The 19,096-nt window shown below is 37.1% G+C and overlaps 1 protein-coding gene and 1 long non-coding RNA gene across 9 annotated transcripts in view; one reads left to right on the top strand and one right to left on the bottom strand.

The window, feature by feature from the left end:
- ANK3 (ankyrin 3) overlaps positions 1 to 19,096 on the top strand; it is a 714,446-nt gene that overhangs the window by 238,146 nt on the left and 457,204 nt on the right. The window lies entirely within an intron of this gene.
- The window catches only part of LOC107966698 (uncharacterized), a 47,534-nt gene that overhangs the window by 9,765 nt on the left and 18,673 nt on the right, over positions 1 to 19,096 (bottom strand). For both annotated transcript variants that reach the window (XR_010146894.1, XR_008537396.2), the window contains one exon: positions 1,366 to 1,435. This is a non-coding gene — a long non-coding RNA (uncharacterized LOC107966698). The remainder of the gene's footprint in view (positions 1 to 1,365; positions 1,436 to 19,096) is intronic.

Genomic DNA, 19,096 nt, shown 5'->3' with positions numbered 1-19,096 from the left:
AAAGAAAAATGGAAAATGCACACACCAGTAATCTGTCCTTAATTTAGACTACATCAGCTATAAGAACACTTATTAAATGCCTTTCTGAATAGGGATTTGCAAAGACAAGTTAATTATTGAAGACAAGCCTTTGGGAGTCTTATAAAAAAATCACAACTAACTGCTGCCTCTGTGCTTGAGGGCTGACATCTTTTAACTCTCTTTGCCCCACTTAATATTATAATTATAAAATTGCAAATTGATTTCCTCTTCTCTTTCCTCTACCCTATATGCTAGAATGTGCAGTAAGATCACAGAAATTCCTGTCTAAGTATTAAAAGTTATATCCAATATTTTTCATACTGCTTCATAAAGGCTGTTCTCATAACATTGTTTTGTCCTGAGTCAGACTATTGGCTTTTTGCTGGAGCCCCCTTGTGCACAATGAGCAATTAAGCATTGCACTCGAATTCTGAGACTAGCTTTTGTGAATGATGGGCTCTGTATTATTTCAATGAGAACTCAAGCCAGAGGTCAAATAGAGGATACTCTAGAAGTGTGCTTCTCCAACTGTAATGTGTCTACCAAGCACTGATGGATGTTGTCAGCATGCAAATTCTGATTCAGTAAGTCTAGGTGTAGCCCAGGAATCTGATTTTAAATATCTTACCATGTAATGCCAATGCTGCTGATCCCTGGACCACATTTTGAGTAGTAGCATTCTAGAACTATAGCATGAGCCTTAACCTCAGGGATCTTACTATAGTTATAGATGATATTGACTTTGAAATTTTAGTCTTGGTTTATAAAACTTTAGAAAAGCTTCTTAAAATTGCCCCACCAGTCTACACTACAAAATAATTGTCCTTTGCTGTTGACCTGAACTTTTTGCTACTTTGTGAACATTTCTTAAAGGAGGTAGAGTTTCTCTTTTTTACAAAAGAATGAGTGATGAGCGATGACATGTTTTGGCTTGCCTTCTGCTATTAATCTGATCTTTTATGGAAAAGGTATTGTTAGATTTCTTGGTTCCTTGTACAGCTAGAGTTGTCTAGCCTTGTAAATCCTTTGCTAATCCCTGTAGGATTCATCTTATTCTGTGGTAATGCTTTAGAATGGTGAAACAAATCATTTGCATTATGCTGTATCTATAAGTATATATTTACATCGATATACCGTCAAATCTGTGCTATGTCATTCATAATATTAACTTTATGTGGTAATACTTAAAAAATCAAATCATGTTCCCAGAAACATATAACATTCCTGAATTTTAAAGTGTATACTTCTTGAATGTAACTGAGAGAGGATCTGTTATAGTAACTAATAAAAAATAAAACTGGTCACTCAATTTTTTAAAAATAAGGCTAAAAGAAAACACCTTACCTTGTGGGAACCAGTTTGCATTCATTTTACAAATATTTACCGCAAACCATATGTCAAGCATCAGGTTATACTGTAGAGAGAGAACAGGCAAGTATTTCGGATTTTTGTTATTCTTAATCATGAATATTTTAATACAGTGATCAAAAGTGATAGCACAAGAATGCCTAAATTGAGATACATAGAACTATATATCAGCATAAATAATGTTTTTATATAAGCACACACACACACATGCAGTGCCTTCATAGGTCAGATGATGTATCTCTTAAGCTTGTCTTTCCATATTGAAGTTTATTCTCTTGGTTTCAATAAAAGCACACTTTTCCCATTTCCATTCTAATGATTTTTTTCCATCTCTAGTGTGGATACATTTTTTTTCCATCGGCATGTTTTCCACTTCAAGTAATAGAAATCTTGACTCAAATAGTCTCATACATTAAAGACAGTTATTCTCTCATATAACCAAAAGTCCAAAATCTGCAGGACAGGCTTTGGATCTGGTTGATAGATTAGTTCAGCAATTTCACTAAAGGTCAGGTTTTTTCTGTTTCTATAAACAAAGAAAAATTCCCCAGAAGTCTCCCACCATACTTATCTTTGGCCTTGACTGGGTCCATATCTCTCCTAGTTGCTAGCAGAGGAAATGATATTATCATGATTGATATGTTCTGATCATTTGTAGTAAGGTGGAATGGAAGTTGGGCAGTCAACCACAGTGTCCACTATCCTCTTTCTCTGACAACTTTAAAATGTTAGTATTACCAAAGATCGTGTTTGAGAATCTCTCATTCTTACTGTATACTCTCTGTGTGATTTTATCCAATTCTGTGTCTTAACCACCTTTATGTGTAATGATAGTTCTTACATCTCTATATAGCCAACCCATTTTGGGGGGTTGGCTATGTAGTTCTTACATCTCTATATAACCAACCCATTTTTTGGGGTTGGCTATATAGAGATGTGGGAACATGCAATTTCTCTCTAAAAAAACTCAACTTGACACTGTTAGCACAATCTCAAATTCAATATAGTCCAAAATTTAGTTCATTAATCTCTTTACCTAAAAGTCTCAATCCCCTACTACCAACTTGGAGAGTCATTTAAACTACAACCCTAAGGGTCATCCATGACCACTGAATGAGTCAGGAACCAAATTCTGTTGATTCTTCTTCCTTCCCTTCTCTTGTGCTCATTCTTCTCCTCCTCTCCATGTTGCTGCCTCCTCCCATAGGGCTCTTACTGTTTCTATCTTGAGCATTGTTTTCTAACTGATCTCTCCATCTCCACTCATGCTGCTCCCCACGTGCAATTTCTTCTTCACATTTACTAAGAGAACATCCCAAAGTTATATCTGATCTTGACACTTCCTGCTTACTGTCAGCAACTCCCATTTGTCCAGCAATATTCCTAGCCATTATATAGCAGGACCTTCTAAATCTTACCTCTTTAGCATGTAAATGAGTCGTGCCTTTCCCAGTGCCCTCATCTTTGAAATTTACAATTCAGTCATTTTTTCTTTTCTTTTTTTTTTTTTTGAGAAGGAGTCTCGCTCTGTCGCCCAGGCTGGAGTACAGTGACACAATCTGGGCTCACTGCAACCTCCACCTCCTGGATTCACACCATTCGCCTGCCTCAGCCTCCCGAGTAGCTGGGACTACAGGTGCCTGCCACTACACCCGGCTAATTTTTTTTTTGTATTTTTAGTAGAGACAGGGTTTCACCGTGTTAACCAGGATGGTCTCAATCTCCTGACCTCATGATCCGCCTGTCTCGGCCTCCCAAAGTGCTGGGATTACAGGTGTGAGCCACCACGCCCGGCTCAGTTAGCTTTTCTTATTATTTTCCCCCAAACACGCAGTGCCATTTCTTTTTTTTTTCTTTCTTTCTTTCTTTTTTTTTTTTTTTGAGACAGAGTCTCACTGTGTTGCCCAGGCTGGAGCGCAGTGGCACGATCTCGGCTCACTGCAACCTCTGCCTCCCGGGTTCACGTCAGTCTCCTGCCTCAGCCTCCCAAGTAGCTGGGACTACAGGTGCCCGCCACCATGCCCGGCTAATTTTTTGTATTTTTGGTTAAGATGGGGTTTCACTGTGTTAGCCAGGATAGTCTCGATCTCCTGACCTCGTGATCCGCCCACCTCAGCCTCCCAAAGTGCTGGGATTACAGGTGTGAGCCACTGTGCCCAGCCCCACGGTGCCATTTCTGACAGTGTCTATCCTCATGCTGTTTCATTTACTTTTATGTCTCAGGACAATCATTATCCCCTTTTAAAGACCTCACAACTCTTTTACTCTGCCAGGAGAACTGAGGATGGGGGAATCATGGTGATGGTGATGGTAGCTAATGCAGTCATCACACATTGCTTTATGAGAGGAATATAATCTAACAAATACATTGTTAGGTGATTTTGTATGTGAACATCACAACATGTCCTTACACAAAGCTAGATGGTATAGCCTACTGCACATCCAGGCTATATGGTGTGGTTTATTACTCCTAGGCTACAAACCTGAATACCATGTTACTGTCCTGAATAGTGTAAGAAGATAATAACACAATGGTAGGTATTAGTGCAATGGAAAATCTTCAGTTCCATTATAATCTTATGGGACCACAGTTGTATATGAGGTTTGTCATTTACTGAGACATCATTATGCAGTGCATGACCGTATATATCACCAGACACTGTTCAAAGTGCTTTCCACATGTTAAGCCATGCAAAAATACTGTGAGGTAGGCACTCTTATATCCATATTTTATATATGAGGAGACAGAGGTGCAGAGAGATGAAACTACCTGCCCAAGGACTCAGAGGTACCAAGGAGTAAAACTGAGATTTGACCTTAGGCAGTCTGGCTCCTAGATCAGTACTCTTAAGCACTACACCGTACTGTGTCTCAATCATTTGATCAATCTTTTCTTGGGAAGCATTTTACCTTGGACACAGTTTTATTTTGCACTTAAGATATTTTACTGCACTGTGTTTCATGTCTAAGTTCCCCAACTATATCAAACTTCCTTGAGGCTGGAGCAATTCTTATTCACATCTAGTCCTCAACACAGTAGGCACAAAGTGTTGATAGGATGTGGATAGAAAGGAATAGAAAGAATGGTAAAGTATTTATGGGTAAAGAAATGAGTCAACATTTCTCTCAAATGCCTTGAAAATGTTATTATGATTTGCATTCACAGAGGCACGGTTTTTGATTGAGCTGTCTAGTTCGTTTAAGAAAGAGGTTCTTCCTGCATTTTGCCAAGTCTGCAATTTAAGAACAGTTGATTTATGCAAGACAATAACTCACCTAGGTCGATCCCTCACTTTATATGTTTCTTCATCAAACACAAGTCATTCTACAAAAAGACTAATATACAAATGTTGATTGCAACCTTAGTCATATTATTAAAAAACTAGAATCAGTCCAAATATCCACCAATAGATGAATAAACAGTGTGCTATATTCATAGAATGAAATACTAATCAACAATTAAAAATTGAAATGAATAACTGATGCCATGCAACAACATAGATGAACATCAAATGCATTATACTGAACAAAAAAGCCAGATACAAAAGGGTATATAATATATGATTCCATTTAGATTAAGTTGCAGTACAGGCAAAGTTAATCTTAGTTGTATAAATCAGATCAGTGGTGGCCTGAGCATGTGAGGCAGAATTTACTGGAAAGGGACAGGGAAGAACTTTCTTGAGGGATGGAGATGCTCTATATTTTGTTTTGGGTGATTTTTACATAAGTTTAGACAATTATCAAAACTGACTAACCTGAACACTTAGAATCTGTACATTTTATTATATGCCAGTCATGCCTCTATTTTTAAGAAATGGTGGCAATAGCAAGGGAAGTGGGAGCCCAGGAATTTTTTTTCAAGATAGAATAAATAACAGCAAGTTTGTATGCTAAATAAAATGATCCAGTGGAAGAAAAGTATTGATGAATAAGAGAGAAGGGAGAATTGGTGAAGCAATGTGCTTGAGCAGGAGAGAGGATGGGAGTGAGTGCACAGGTGGAGGGACTGGCTTTAGAACAGTCATGGATAAAGACAGGATGTGTAGCTGTAAATGATGATGGCTGGTTGGTCATGATGTTCTGAGTCTACCCAAGTCTTCTTTGCCTGATTTTTCACAAGGAAGTAGGAAGGCAGGATAACAGTTTTTAGTGAGGGTTAAGGATGGAGGAGGTGCAGGAGGTTTGAGGAAGTGCGGAGCAGTGGTCGTCAAACTTTTTCATGCATCAGAAGCATGGTGTGTGTTAAAACAAATGTTCTGGGCCTCATCCCAGAGTTTCTGGTTCAGTAGGACTGGGAAAGACCCTGAGAATGTGCCAAGAAGTTTTTAGATGATGTTGATCTAGATAAGACTCTGAGAACCACTGGTGTAGAGCTTTCACTTTTATAGCTGAGACATTCATGCTTTGAATAATAAAATGGTTCATCTAAGGTGATGGAACTGTGACTAGTAAGTAGTCCAGGCTGCTGCCTCCAGCTTGGGCTCATCCTACATATGCGCTCTGATTTCAGGGAGGGAGAGCAGCAGAAGGCAGTGGGTTCCAGGGGTTAAGTGGGGAGTGTGCACTAGGCAGGGAATTTTGGAGAAAGGAGAAACTGACATCACCAAAGCAAATCTTGTTAAGGTCACCTTAGTTTGTTATGGCCTGTTCCCTGATGAATAAATGTGGGCAAGAAAATGTTTTTGTCCTGTTCAGTACATATGAGCATAGCTTCAGATTCTAGGAGGGCTTTGCTTTTTTTCCTGTGAAGAAGGTTTGTTCTTAGGATGTTCATTAATGGAGATATGATTACATTATTTTTAAAAGGCTGCTTCTTTATTTGCATGCACATGCTTTTGTGGACCCAGGGTACATACATATTTTAAAGAAAATTATGCAAATATGACTGTAAAAATATAAATATTTAAAGAGCCTTTTGTTGTATATACATGAATTATATTGAAAAGCAACACAGTCATGGTGAAAGATGAATTTGAACTATGTATAGTAATACCAATTAATATACCTGTTTATGTTTACAGAAAAACTAGAAGGAAATGTGCTAAATGTTAACTGTGGCTTTTCTTTGAGTTATATGATCACAGATGGTTTTAATTTAATTTTTCTATATTTTTCTGCTTTTTATGTTTCTAAAATGCGTGAGTTATTTTCATAAAACTTATTTGTAAAACAAACTACTCATAATAAATAAAATATAATGTAATACATAACATGTAATAATAACTAACAGCATAAAAGCTAATCTATGTCTAGTGCATTAGTCTTGGCTCCTGGGCACTTGGGATGTATCAATGAACAAGTAAAATGTCCCTCTACTTTCAGGGTTGGTATTTTGGAATATCAATGATTAAATTCACTGTGCATTGGAGAAGCTATCTTGGCACAGGGTAACTGCACATGTATATTTTGCTTTGAAGTACTATTATTCATGTTTATGTTGTTTGCCTCTTTTGGATTATACATTTCTTGAGACTATGGACTATGGTCATTGTGAAAATTGTCATTTGCTTCCAAAGTAACCACTTGTAATAAAAGTGCTATAATTTTGCCTAGAAAAAAATTAAATGTATTTTATCTGAATAAAAGTAGGATACCATATCCATTTCTGGTTGAAATCTATTCATGAAAATGAGAAAAATTTCCAAGGCTATGTTTGGTAATGTCAAATCATAGCAAATAAGATTAATTATTTGATTTAAACAATTTAACATCCTCCAGTAACATATGGTACAGTTGTCTAATGCATGAATAAACTACAGCTTTTATCAAGACTCATCTTTTCTAAACATTTGATTGAAAAATGCATTTTTTGGCAAAGAAAGGAATAAAATACCAATATTTTCTGTCACATGGATGAAACTTGAAAGCATTAAACAAAGTGAAAGAAGTGAAACACAAGAGGCCAATATATCATATGATTTATGATTCCATTCATATGATATGCCCAGAATAGGCAAATCTGTAGAGGCAGAAAGCAGGTTCATGGTTGGGAGAATGGGCTGGGAGAAAGGGGAGAACAGGGTGATTACTAGTGGGGATGGGGTTTCTTTTGGGGGTGATAAAATATTCCAAAATTAATTATGATGGTTGCACAACTCTGTAAATATACTAAAACTATTGAAATTTACACTTTAAATGGGTGAGTTGTATAGGATGTGAATAACATCTCAATAAAATGATTACAAAACATTTAAAAAAATATTTCTCAACATATTTTTCAGGAGCTCTTCGTCTGCCCACCCTTTCCTGTTCACCTTCCCATTCTTCCAGGGCATATGTAAACTTGTCCAAGCATTTAGACTTTGAAGCAAAACAAAACTTGGCCTAAGGGATTTTTCTCAAATCAAGCTACTTTTGGCAAACATTTTAGTTGGCTGACATGCAAAGAAAATCCAAATGGCATCTATCTCATTTAATTAAACACTTTTTAGTATTTGTTTCTGCTTCTCTACCCTCTGTACGCCTCTTTTTTCCCTGTATCTTACTTTATTTTGGTATAGTAGAAAAAGCACTCAACCTGACTTCTATTCATATGTGTTTGTTCTCAACTTCTAGGAGGAAAGTTTGATGAGATGCCCAGGGTTTTCAAAAGTATAATCCATACTTTGGGAGACCAAGGCAGGCAGATCACCTGCGGTAGGGAGTTCGAGACTAGCCTGACCAACATGGAGAAACCTCGTCTCTACTAAAAATACAAAATTAGCCAGGCATGGTGGAGCATGCCTGTAGTCCCAGCTACTCGGGAGGCTGAGGCAGGAGAATTGCTGGAACCCTGGAGGCAGAGGTTGTGGTGAGCCGAGATCGTGCTATGGCACTCCAACCTGGGCAACAAGAGCGAGACTCTGTCTCAAAAAAAAAAAAAAAAAAAAAGCAACATCATCAGAATTATCTGGGGGAATTTATTAATATTAGAAATGCAGATCTTAGGTCTAGTTTCTAGAGACTCTTGGGATTTACCAAGTATACTTTCCAAGTCAGATTTTCTTTGCTGGGACCCAGAGATATGCATTTTACCAAGTATTCCTCCCTCTGCACTGCCACCATCCCTATGTGATTCTCAGGTGCACTAAAATTTAAGAATCACTGCTTATTAATTGATTAATGATCCTGCCCATCTGTCATGCTCAACAATTATTGATGTCTTTTCTATCTCATTTGGCTTATTCTTTCAGGCTATTAGGAAACTCCTTTGCTTTAGTGTTTGCTTAATGAAGATTGGGGCCAACGTGGTTACGTGAGATATTTGATTTCCTTGTGAGGACTCCTAAATATCTTACTTTTCTTCTTTGAATAGTTTATTTCCTTCATACCACTCCCTGTTCTCTTCTCTTGATGCAAAGTACTGGATGATTCCAGGTGTTGTGCTAAACACTAAATATTCTGAGTAATGTAGGATTAATCAAATACAGATATTTTCCAAAAAAATATTGATAGTATAGAGTTCTTACTATTTGGTTTAGTTATTTTCCCCTCTCAAGAATTGGGTTCTTTTTAAGTTTCTTTTTTCCTTTAATTGCTCATCGCTCTAACTTTTGGAACAAATAATATATTTGTGTTATTAAATTTGGGAATAATTACATATGGCTCCTCAACTTAAAAGTTCAGCATTGTGCATAAATAGCGTGGAATTTAAGTAAAAAATATTTTTTGTTTATTATAAAACAGACTAAAATTTAGCATATAACTTTTAAGAATTAAAGTCCAGTTTGAAACGTATCTTTTAAAATTGCATTGCTGTATATACTACAGAAAATTGGAGGGACACATTTTTTAGTGTTTACTTGAATATATCGGTAAGAGCAGTTCAGTTGTTAGTTTAGTTTATTTTAATATATATTGTTAAACTTTTATTTCTTAGCTTAAGATTCCATGGCTTGGAATGTCTTAAGAATAAAGTATTGACTGTAGAGGGATTGGAGAATAAAATCAGAAAGTCTGGAACTCAAACGTGCTTATAAAATGTGACCACAATTTTGTTACAAATAACCATAGGTTTCGTTGTTGTTGTGTTGAGACACAGTTTTACTCTGCTACCCAGGCTGCAGTGCAGTGGCATGATCTCAGCTCACTGCAACCTCTGCCTCCTGGGTTCAAGTGATTCTCCTGCCTCAGCATCCCAAGTAGCTAGGACTACAGGTGCGCACACCACACCCAGCCTAATTTTTTGCATTTTTAGTAAAGATGTGGTTTTGCCATGTTGGCCAGGCTGGTCTTGAACTCCTGACCTCAAGTGATCCACCCACCTCGGCCTCCAAAAGTGCTGGGATTACAGGCATGAGCCATTGCACCTGACCACAAATAACTGTAGATTTTAATTGAGGCTTAATATTTTATTTAAAACTAATCAGCAACTTTTTATTCACTATTCTTTTTATTAGAGGATCAATGAGATTTAATTATGAAATTGCTAATTATTTTTCTCATTGCACGTATTTGTACCACTTCCAGGGAATTTGTGTTCAGAAATACTGCTTCTAGTGTGTGGGTCAGTCTCTTGCCAGTTGGTAAAACTGGAGCATCAGCCTATGAAACATGACGTTCCATTCTTTTTGAGGGAAGTTTTTCTTTGAGTAGGCTCTCAAGCACCCCTTTCCTGTTCCACTGGTTTCCTCTTTGCTTTTTTTCCTTCATTTTTCCATCTCATTCATTCATCATCTTCCTATACTTTCTCTTAGTTATAACTTTCCCAATCCCCTCCATTTTTAGTATCCCAAAAGCCAGTTTTTCAATGTATTACTTTAAAATTTACAGGTGCTTTAGATAGAATGTTCTCAATGTGCCCATCATGCTGACATTTTCCAAGCCATCCTATGTTGTCCCAGCAAATACAACTCAAGTGTGCTAGACACTGAAAGCTGGAGATACACCACAATAAGAAAGCCACACGCTCTGCCACAACAATGCCCACACCTAATTTTAAATCAGTATGGCAGATGTACAGAGACTTGATCACAAAGACAATGGGAACACCAGGTGGGGACACCTACCCCGCCCTTAGAGAGCTGTGCTTGGCTGATTTACCAGCATCTTCACTACCTGCCTTCTGCCCTCTCCCAGAGGTTTAGTGTCCCTTGTTGATGTCCCTAGAACCCCATAATCCCTGCAACAGAACTGATCACATTGTTAAAGCCTTCCCTGAGGATAATCCCTTCCACATGACTGTAACATATCTCCGAGATTCCCTGCCTGTTTGCATGGCTTCATTCACATCCGATGAGAAAAGCCAGAAATAGACTTCTTTTTGCTGTTCCATCAGTAGGACTTGCCGAGACCTGTAGCCTTCCTAAAATTGGAGGTGTCATAATCTCTGGTGAGCACTGGGATCCTGAACAGGTGTAGACATGGAAAGAAACAGATTTCAGCCTCTAGGATGTTAGAACTGGAAGAATCTTATGTAGCATGTAATAGAATCCAGTCATGGTACAGATGATGAAACTGACTCGAGTGTTGAGTGACTTGCTTGAGTTAGCAAGAGGTTTTTCTGGTGCTATTACCTGGGTGTCCTAATTCTTCATTTATTCTGTTTACTCTTTTTACTATATTAATTTTTGAGATTAGTGGTACTTTATTATTTTTCTTTGATGATTCTCATGGTCATCAAGGAAATATCGGATTTAATTATATCAATGATCTAGTTAAGTCAATGTCATTTTTAGAAATGCCAAAATACACAGACACACATATGTGTGTGTATGTGGCTTTGAAATTCATTATTTTACTTGATATAAAAGGAAAGTAACATTGGATTCATCTTAAATTAGTTTCTAAATATAAACCATGTCATAATTTTTGAAAAGGTCAACTTTGAGTCAGGAATGGGAAATACTCAGTTCAGTGGCCTAATGTGTGATAGGTGGAAGTTGCTTAGATTCTGTCTTTGTTTTCGCCTGTGCAATAGTAATGCTGAGTCCATCATCAGGAGAAAACAAGTGAGTCCTTCCACAGACTATGTAGTTAGACATTCCTGTTTCGCCTTTATGTGTCTTACCAAGCTCTTCACTCAATTCTTTCTGATAATTAACAGCCTAGATTTTTTTTAACAGAGAATAATGTAATGAACCACTGATTACCCATCACCCAGCTTAAAGACCAACTCATTGCCACGCTTGTTTCTTTAGTCTTTCCCACATATCTCTAATAGATAGGACTTTAAAAATAACCAAGATTACCATTATTGCATCTAAAAAATAATCCTTTGATATCATCTAATTCCCATTCATTCAAATTTCCCCAATTGGAAGAGTCAAGATTTGAATAATGAATACCCTAGATTTGTGCCTCTCTTTTACTAATTAACTTGATAAAGCTTTACTCTCATTATAAGCCCAGTTGACACAACCGTCATCTAAGGTTGTCTCTCATTTCCATCCCCCTCAATGATTTTCAGTTTTCCTTATTATTTTTCTTTTCCAGGTTTTTCCATCTTAGATCTCTCTTGAATGGCTTATGCATTTTCAGTATTTCCTTATTTAGCATCATTGGTGGTGAATGTTAGCAATACTTTATTATTGCTTATCTTCATTTAGGATGTGAGTTTAATAAGGAGGGAAATGGTATCTCCAGAAAGAATGCACATGGTATCAGAAGGTGGAAGTCCAGGCTCCTTATCTTAACTTTGTTCTCTAACAGTGTTAGCTTAATCAAGTCAACTAGTCACTTTGCTTATCTGTATATTGTGGACAGTACCTGGACATTGTTCTGTCCGACTGTCATATCTTTTGCAAGCCTATTCAAGCCCTTTGTGACCTAAGAATAAATAGAGACTCTCTTCTTGCCTTCTCATAAGGTCTTGTTCGGCGGTATAGACAAGCACGTGGATTGTGTAGCTGACATGGGCCCATGGTGAGGGCTCCATGAGTTCCTGGGGGCTGGAGGGGGAGGTCGAGAAAACATTCAGGCTTCGAAATCATTGTCATTAAAAGCAAAAGCCTAACAAAATATGCTCTGTATCATTTTAAAATTGCTATTACACATTGATATAAAATCCAAGAGAAAAAAAATCAGTTAACTTTCCTAAGCATACAAAAAGAGCTGAACAGAACCCATTGGATCAAAGGTCTTTGTCATCTTATTTTTAACCATGCTGAAAATTATCTTTGAAGGAACATGAGCCTGAGGAAAGAAGAAAATGGGCGGCAAGGGTTGCAAAAGGACAAGTAGTTATTTACAGACTTATACCTTGGTTTCTATGGCTATATATTTGATGAAAATCCCATTACATGCAAAAATATTTTGGAAGTGTTAGGTATTTTCATTATTTTGGAATTAAAGTTTTTAAATAGAGATATTACAGATAGAAGTCTCTTTGCTTAGTATGAATCATGGTATTTCATGCTTCTGTCCTCCAGAGATCAGGTGTTTTATGATGATTGAATGCCTGGGCCTTGGACTCAAACAGGCCTTTTTCCAAACACCAGCTCTGCCACTTAATAACCAATTCTTGGGACTAACAAGATACATAACTTCATTAATTTTCTGTTTACACTATTCAGTTAAAAAATACTCCTTATAAATTGTTACAAGGATTAAACAAGATAATGTATCTAACAGAACTCAGCACTGACATATCCACATTAAGCACGAGAACGATGTGACGCTCATGTGTTCTTACTTGATGCTCAACATTTAGAAAATCCTGTGCTTAGTTCTTTCATTTTTCTTTGGGAACATGATTCTATAACATAATCTGTTGTCTTTTATTTCTTTTTTCTTTTATTAAGGATTAGAGTCTCTTGGATGAAATCTTAAGTCTTTTTGCTTTTTATTTTACTTTAGTAAATGAGTCTTCTTAAGATGTTGGTAGAAGGCTGAGTGCAGTGGCTCACACCTGTAATCCCAGCACTTTGGGAGGCCAAGGCAGGTGGACCGCTTGAGCCTAGGAGTTCAAGACCAGTCTGGGCAATGTGGTGAAACCTGGTCCCTACAAAAAATACAAAAATTAGCCAGACATGGTGGCATGCACCTGTAGTCCCAGCTACTAGAGAGAATGAGGTGGGAGGATCTATTGAGCTCACAATGTCGAGGTTGCAGTAAGCTGTGATCAGCCACTGCACTCCAGCCTGGGTGACAGAGTGAGACTCTGTCTAAAAAAAAAAATGTTGTTAGAGAGTAGTTTTGATTATTTTGGGTAGGTATCTCAGAACACTTGTAAATCTGGTGAAGGAGATTTTATTTTAAAATGGTTGAAGATTAGCTGAAGGAGAAACTGGCAATATCTTTGGTTTGGGAATTAGGAGATCTGGGTTCTGGCAGAAATCAGTTTGTTGCTCTCAGGCAATTTACTTAATTTCTCTGGACACCAGTGTCCCCTGTTATGAATGTGGGGTTTGGAATAGGTGATAGTGCAGATGCTTCAGGTCCAAATGCCCTGTGATTATTGTTGGGCAGGCAGAGCTTTGCCATTTGAGTCAGAGCAACAAGGGGAGCAAGGCTGATGAGTTTGAGGTAGGAATTAAGAAACAACAGGAGATGACAGAAGGCATTACTTTTCATAATCAAGGGAACAATATGGGGAGTGGGAGGAAATATGAGAAATGAAGAACAGAAAAGGAGAGCAGTGCCAGGAACTCTAATCTGACTTCTATTTTTTGAGCGATGCCAGGATTTCATAGCAGTCTCCACTGACGCTTCTGGACATGCCTGTTTTAAGGAATATCGCTCAGGGAGTGTGTACTGTAAACCCAAATTCTGGGGAAACCCTAGGCCTTTGCAATTCACTGGGGATAAAGACAATATCAATGTTTAGGTGTCTGTGCTAGGATGCAAATAAAAGTATGGTGTGACGGCTTTTGCTCTCCAGTTTAATAGGAATTTCAAATATCTGGCTTGTGGCCGGGTGCAGTGGCTCACGCCTGTAATCCCAGCACTTTGGGAGGCCAAGGCAGGCAGATCACCTGAGGTCAGGAGTTTGAGACCAGCCTGGCCAACATGGTGAAACCCCATCTCTACTAAAAATATAAAAAATTAGCCGGGCATGGTGGCAGGCACCTGTGATCCCAGCTACTCAGGAGGCTGAGGCAGGAGAATTGCTTGAACCCGGGAGGTGGAGGTTACAGTGAGCCGAGATTGCATCACTGCACTCCAGCTTGGGCAACAGAGCAAAACTCTATCTCAAATATATATATATCTGCCTTGTGTTCATAGCCAATAGGAACTACGGAATTTTGCTCAATTCCATTCTGCTGCTGCCAGGCAGCAGAATGTAAGGCTGGCTTTGGCTAAAGGCCTGGATATTAGTCATGCTGGCAGATACAGTGAAATCACTTTGAAAACATGTGCTCATGTTGCCTTGTGCCAGTCGTTCAGTAGGATTTCCAAAAATCTTCATCATGACAATTTGGGATTGGACACAGGCACGTAGAAAGATCAGCATTTAGCAGTAAAGTACTCCTTGCTACTGTTTGACAAACAGTATCCTCTGTTGTTCAGGCTTGTTAAGATCACTTTGATTAATCTTTAAAAGAAAGTTTCATAGAGATGAATAACCAGGGAGGTTGAATGTTTACTCAGTCAGAGATTCACAAGATGCAATATCTCAGGGAGGCCATTAGCTTCTAAGATCTGGGACTTAAGCTTCGGAAGTCCAGCGGAATCATCTGTCGGTGTGTGCACTGGCAGTCTAGTTCATGAAAACGGATCCTAACAGACCAAATTTACAAGATGCTGATGTATAAATGAACATGGTAATTTATAATGATGCATGAAAGGATCCAAAACTTTTGTTAGCAATTTGCTGCCCAAAGGAAAATTAACCTAAAAAGGACATTACTATCAGAGTTTGCACAGAGCGTGGGGGATTATTTGAGTGACTTTTTGGCAAGTATCATCAAGTTGTGATTTTTATCTGTAGTTCGCAGATAAAACTACCAAAAGTAGTGAATAACCAAGTTGGTTGGCCAGGGAGCCCCTGTGAAAACCTTTCCCCCTGCCTTATTTCCATGTTCATTATCTTCTTTGGTAAACTCTGTCTTATTTATCATTGTATTTCCAATTTCTAACAAAGTGCTTAAGAGATATTTGCTGAATGACTGAATGGTAGATGCACAAATATATTGACTTGATTTTTTTTTGGAAATTGACCAACAATCAGTTTTGTTTTAGCTTTCACATCCCTTTTTCTTTCACCTCTTCCAATTGAAATTGAATGTTCCCAGATCTCTGGGCCACAAATTAGGTTACTTTGTAATCTCATTCATTAGGTTACTTTGTAATCTCATTCATTAGGTGTGACTTTTTTTCTAGTTTCATTCTCCTCTTCCCCTTCAAGATATTTTTTCCGTAAGCATTCGTCTGTGCCCATGGCTTTGAACGTGTTTAAAATGCTGATGATCCCTACTTGTAAACCTAATAGGTCTTGAGCTCTCATGGACATTTTAAACTGAACAAGACCAAATTGAACTCATCATATCACCCCAAATTGACTCTTCTCTAGAACTTTCCTTCCTTGTAATGAGTCAAGTGCTCATGTTGGAACTCTAGGAGTAGTCCCTGACCCTTCCTGTCTCTACCACTACTCATCTAATCAACACTGCTGTGTCAGGGGTCATAAGTGGCCACATTTCCTGAACAATAGTTTTGTTTCACCAAGGCAGTGCCCGCCAGCTTTTTGTATTTATTGCTAACCTCCAAATGTACTGAATAGTTACTGTATATGATGTAATGGGAGCAATCAAACATAAACAAGACCAAGCCCCTTCCCTCAAGTAATCTATAAGGAGAAAGAGGTTTGTCATAAACATGTTGAAAACAAGTTAATGTGTAGTAAGTAATCAAAGGCGTTGTGAAATTCTGGAGGTTAATTTTGGCTGTGTATGAGGCTTCATGGAGATGATTGTGTTTGAACTGAACCTTGAAGGATGATTTCGACCAACATAGTTGGCTGTCTCTTTATATGCTACCAGCCTATAAAAAGAGGTATCTAAGATAGGAGTGTCTCCACTTCTCGGTGTTTCAGTTTCATGATAGCCTCATAGTAAAGAAATGTATTTCACTGGATGACTTTGAAAATTTTTAGCTGACATATAATTCTGTAATTTGATTTTAGGATTTCAAAAACTCTCAAAACCCAGAAATGAGTCAGCTAATCCTCTTAATATGCAGTCATGTGTCACTTAACAATGGGGATAAGTACTGAGAAATGCAGTTAGGCAGTTTTGTCATGCAAATATCACAGAGTGTACTTATTCACACCCAGATGGTATAGCCTACTACACACCTAGGCTATATGGTATAGTCTATTGCTCCTAGTCTACAAACCTGTGCAGCATGTTACTGTACTAACCACTGTAGGTAGTTGTAGCACAATGGTATTTGTGTATCTAAATCTATCTAAACATAGGAAAAAGCAGTATAAAAATGTGGTTTTATAATATGTAACCACCATCATATATGTGGTTTATCATTGAAACGTTATGTGGTGCATGACTGTACGCTTTTTATTAAGGAAAAAAATCATTCAGTTGCTATGATGTTTTTATTACTTAAATTTCAAGCGATTCCTAGGACAACCAAGTTCAGCTTGTTAAATATTGGTAAATAAAATAAATCTTAGAAGAGGCTTTAGTTCCATGTATTTAGAAAATTTGGCTAATAAAGATGAGATCGTGGTTTGGGAACAGCTGCCTTTTCTTTGAAAAATATCAACAATAATGACAATAAAAATAACCACCGTGTTCGTATGCCAAGAACAGCATTATAATATATACTTTTCATTAGCTACCCTGTTCAGACTTCATAATAACCCTTATGGTTATTAAGGTAGATATTACAATCCTTATTTTATGTGAGGAAATTAAGTTTCAGAGATATTGTAATCCAGGTCTTTTGACCCTAAAGCTTATGCTGTTAACCACTAACATGCTCCATTTGGTTTTCCATGATTTGTGTTAATGAAATATATTTATCAAATTTTTCTCTTTAAAAACACAGTAGTAGTTCTGTCAATGAAAGTGATTAGCTCAAAAACATCATTTTCTCCTTTCACCTTCCTTTTCAGGCTAACAAAATTATCAGAAATTTATATCTTTCTTATACAGTATTTCTTTGTTCTCAGCAATAATTGGCTTATATTAATGATCTGTACCCACTCTTGAAAGAATAACCATTTATTTCATCTCAATTGTCTTTAAATATTTGCTGTCAGATTTGAAACACAGCTATAATGGTAATTTCACAAAGTTCCATTAGTCATTCTTCATTCCATTCAGTTTTTGTTTTTACTATTGTATTAAAATCATCTATCATATAACCTACTGAAATAGCTACAGATTTTTTTAGCATTGCAGAAAAATATGTGACTGTTACGAACAAAATCAGGAAGTATGAGAAATGGCAATTTTCTGAAGTTTTGATTTTGAACTTGAAATTGGACCATGAAAAACCCATTGAGTCAGACTAATAACCTCTTCAGGTTTGTTTCTTAAAAATGTTAATTGTTGACTGCTTCATGGTTGGACTCTGGAGAACCTCTTATTATAAATGTTATATCAGGAAAGAAATTCATCTCTTTGAAGATTAATGATGAATTCATTCTCCCCGTTTCCGTTTGCCCAAATGAAGACTGGCATTTAATTTCTCATTAAAAGGAAGTCTCACTTAGTGGGTAATGATAGTTGATTTTTTACATACTTGTCAATTATATATTTTAAGTTTTACAAAGTCACCTGACTTCATATTATCCTAGGAATGTCCTTCCTGCAGGATAATTAATAGATTACATAAAAATGTTTCAATCTGTTCATTTGCAACCTCTTTCTTAGTTTTATTGTTTCTTTACTGTGGAAAGAACAGGGATATACAATTAGGTTTTTGGTAAATGTTTTTTAGAATAACTCTATTATCCTTTTTTGCTTACCTGTTTTCTCAGTCATTTATATAATTTTTACGTGGGAACTTCCTGGGCTTTCTAAGAACTTTCTAAATTTATGTATTTTTATTTATTCATTTTAGATTGACTTGACCAAACTGGAGCTAGCATTTATTATTATGTTACTGTGCTTGTTGGTTTTAATAGCCCTGTAATACTTTGTTTTCCACTATTCTTCATGCTACCTGGTGTGTGTGTGTGTGTGTGTGTGTGTGTGTGTGTGTGTGTGTATGTCTGTCTGTCAGTAGGTATGTATATTTTGCATTCACCTGTACTTCGTAGCCCCAACTCATTTTGCTTTAGAAATTAGAACATAATTCAAGAGTACAGAAAAATATAATTTCTGTGATTCTCTCCTTGACTTTCAGTGTTGCATTTTGCTGCTTATTCTATATAATTCAGGTATTTGGACTTGCAAGATCTTGTTCCAGTTGAGAATGATGATCTTTCCTTTTTCCAAACAGAAATTGGCCATTCCCCTTACGCTTCTTACTCATTGCCATGTATATTTTCCACAAATTAAATCCCATAATTATCAAGTCTCCAGAAAGATGTTAATTTTTTTCAAAAATGTTAGCATCAAAGCCCCTTTCACTCTCTCCCCACTTCTTGAAATTAAAATAAGTATATATTTTAAGCAGTGATTTCCTGTGGGATGCAGAATTGTGGAATTGCACATGCTTTACTTAAGAATAGAAGTGACCTTTTTTGGTGGGTGTTCTAGAAGATTTTTTTGCAGGCTTTCTTTCCTTTAGTGTGCCACCATTAGCAATTTCAAAGCTGGAAGATGCTCATAAACAGTTTTGCATGTTAATTTAGGAGAAAAACTTCTCTCTATTT

Source organism: Pan troglodytes, chromosome 8 (assembly GCF_028858775.2).
Source record: "Pan troglodytes isolate AG18354 chromosome 8, NHGRI_mPanTro3-v2.0_pri, whole genome shotgun sequence".
In the NCBI taxonomy this organism is placed as follows: domain Eukaryota; kingdom Metazoa; phylum Chordata; class Mammalia; order Primates; family Hominidae; genus Pan; species Pan troglodytes.
Note: the sequence above shows the minus strand (reverse complement) of the source record. Positions and strands in the feature narration are given on the sequence as shown.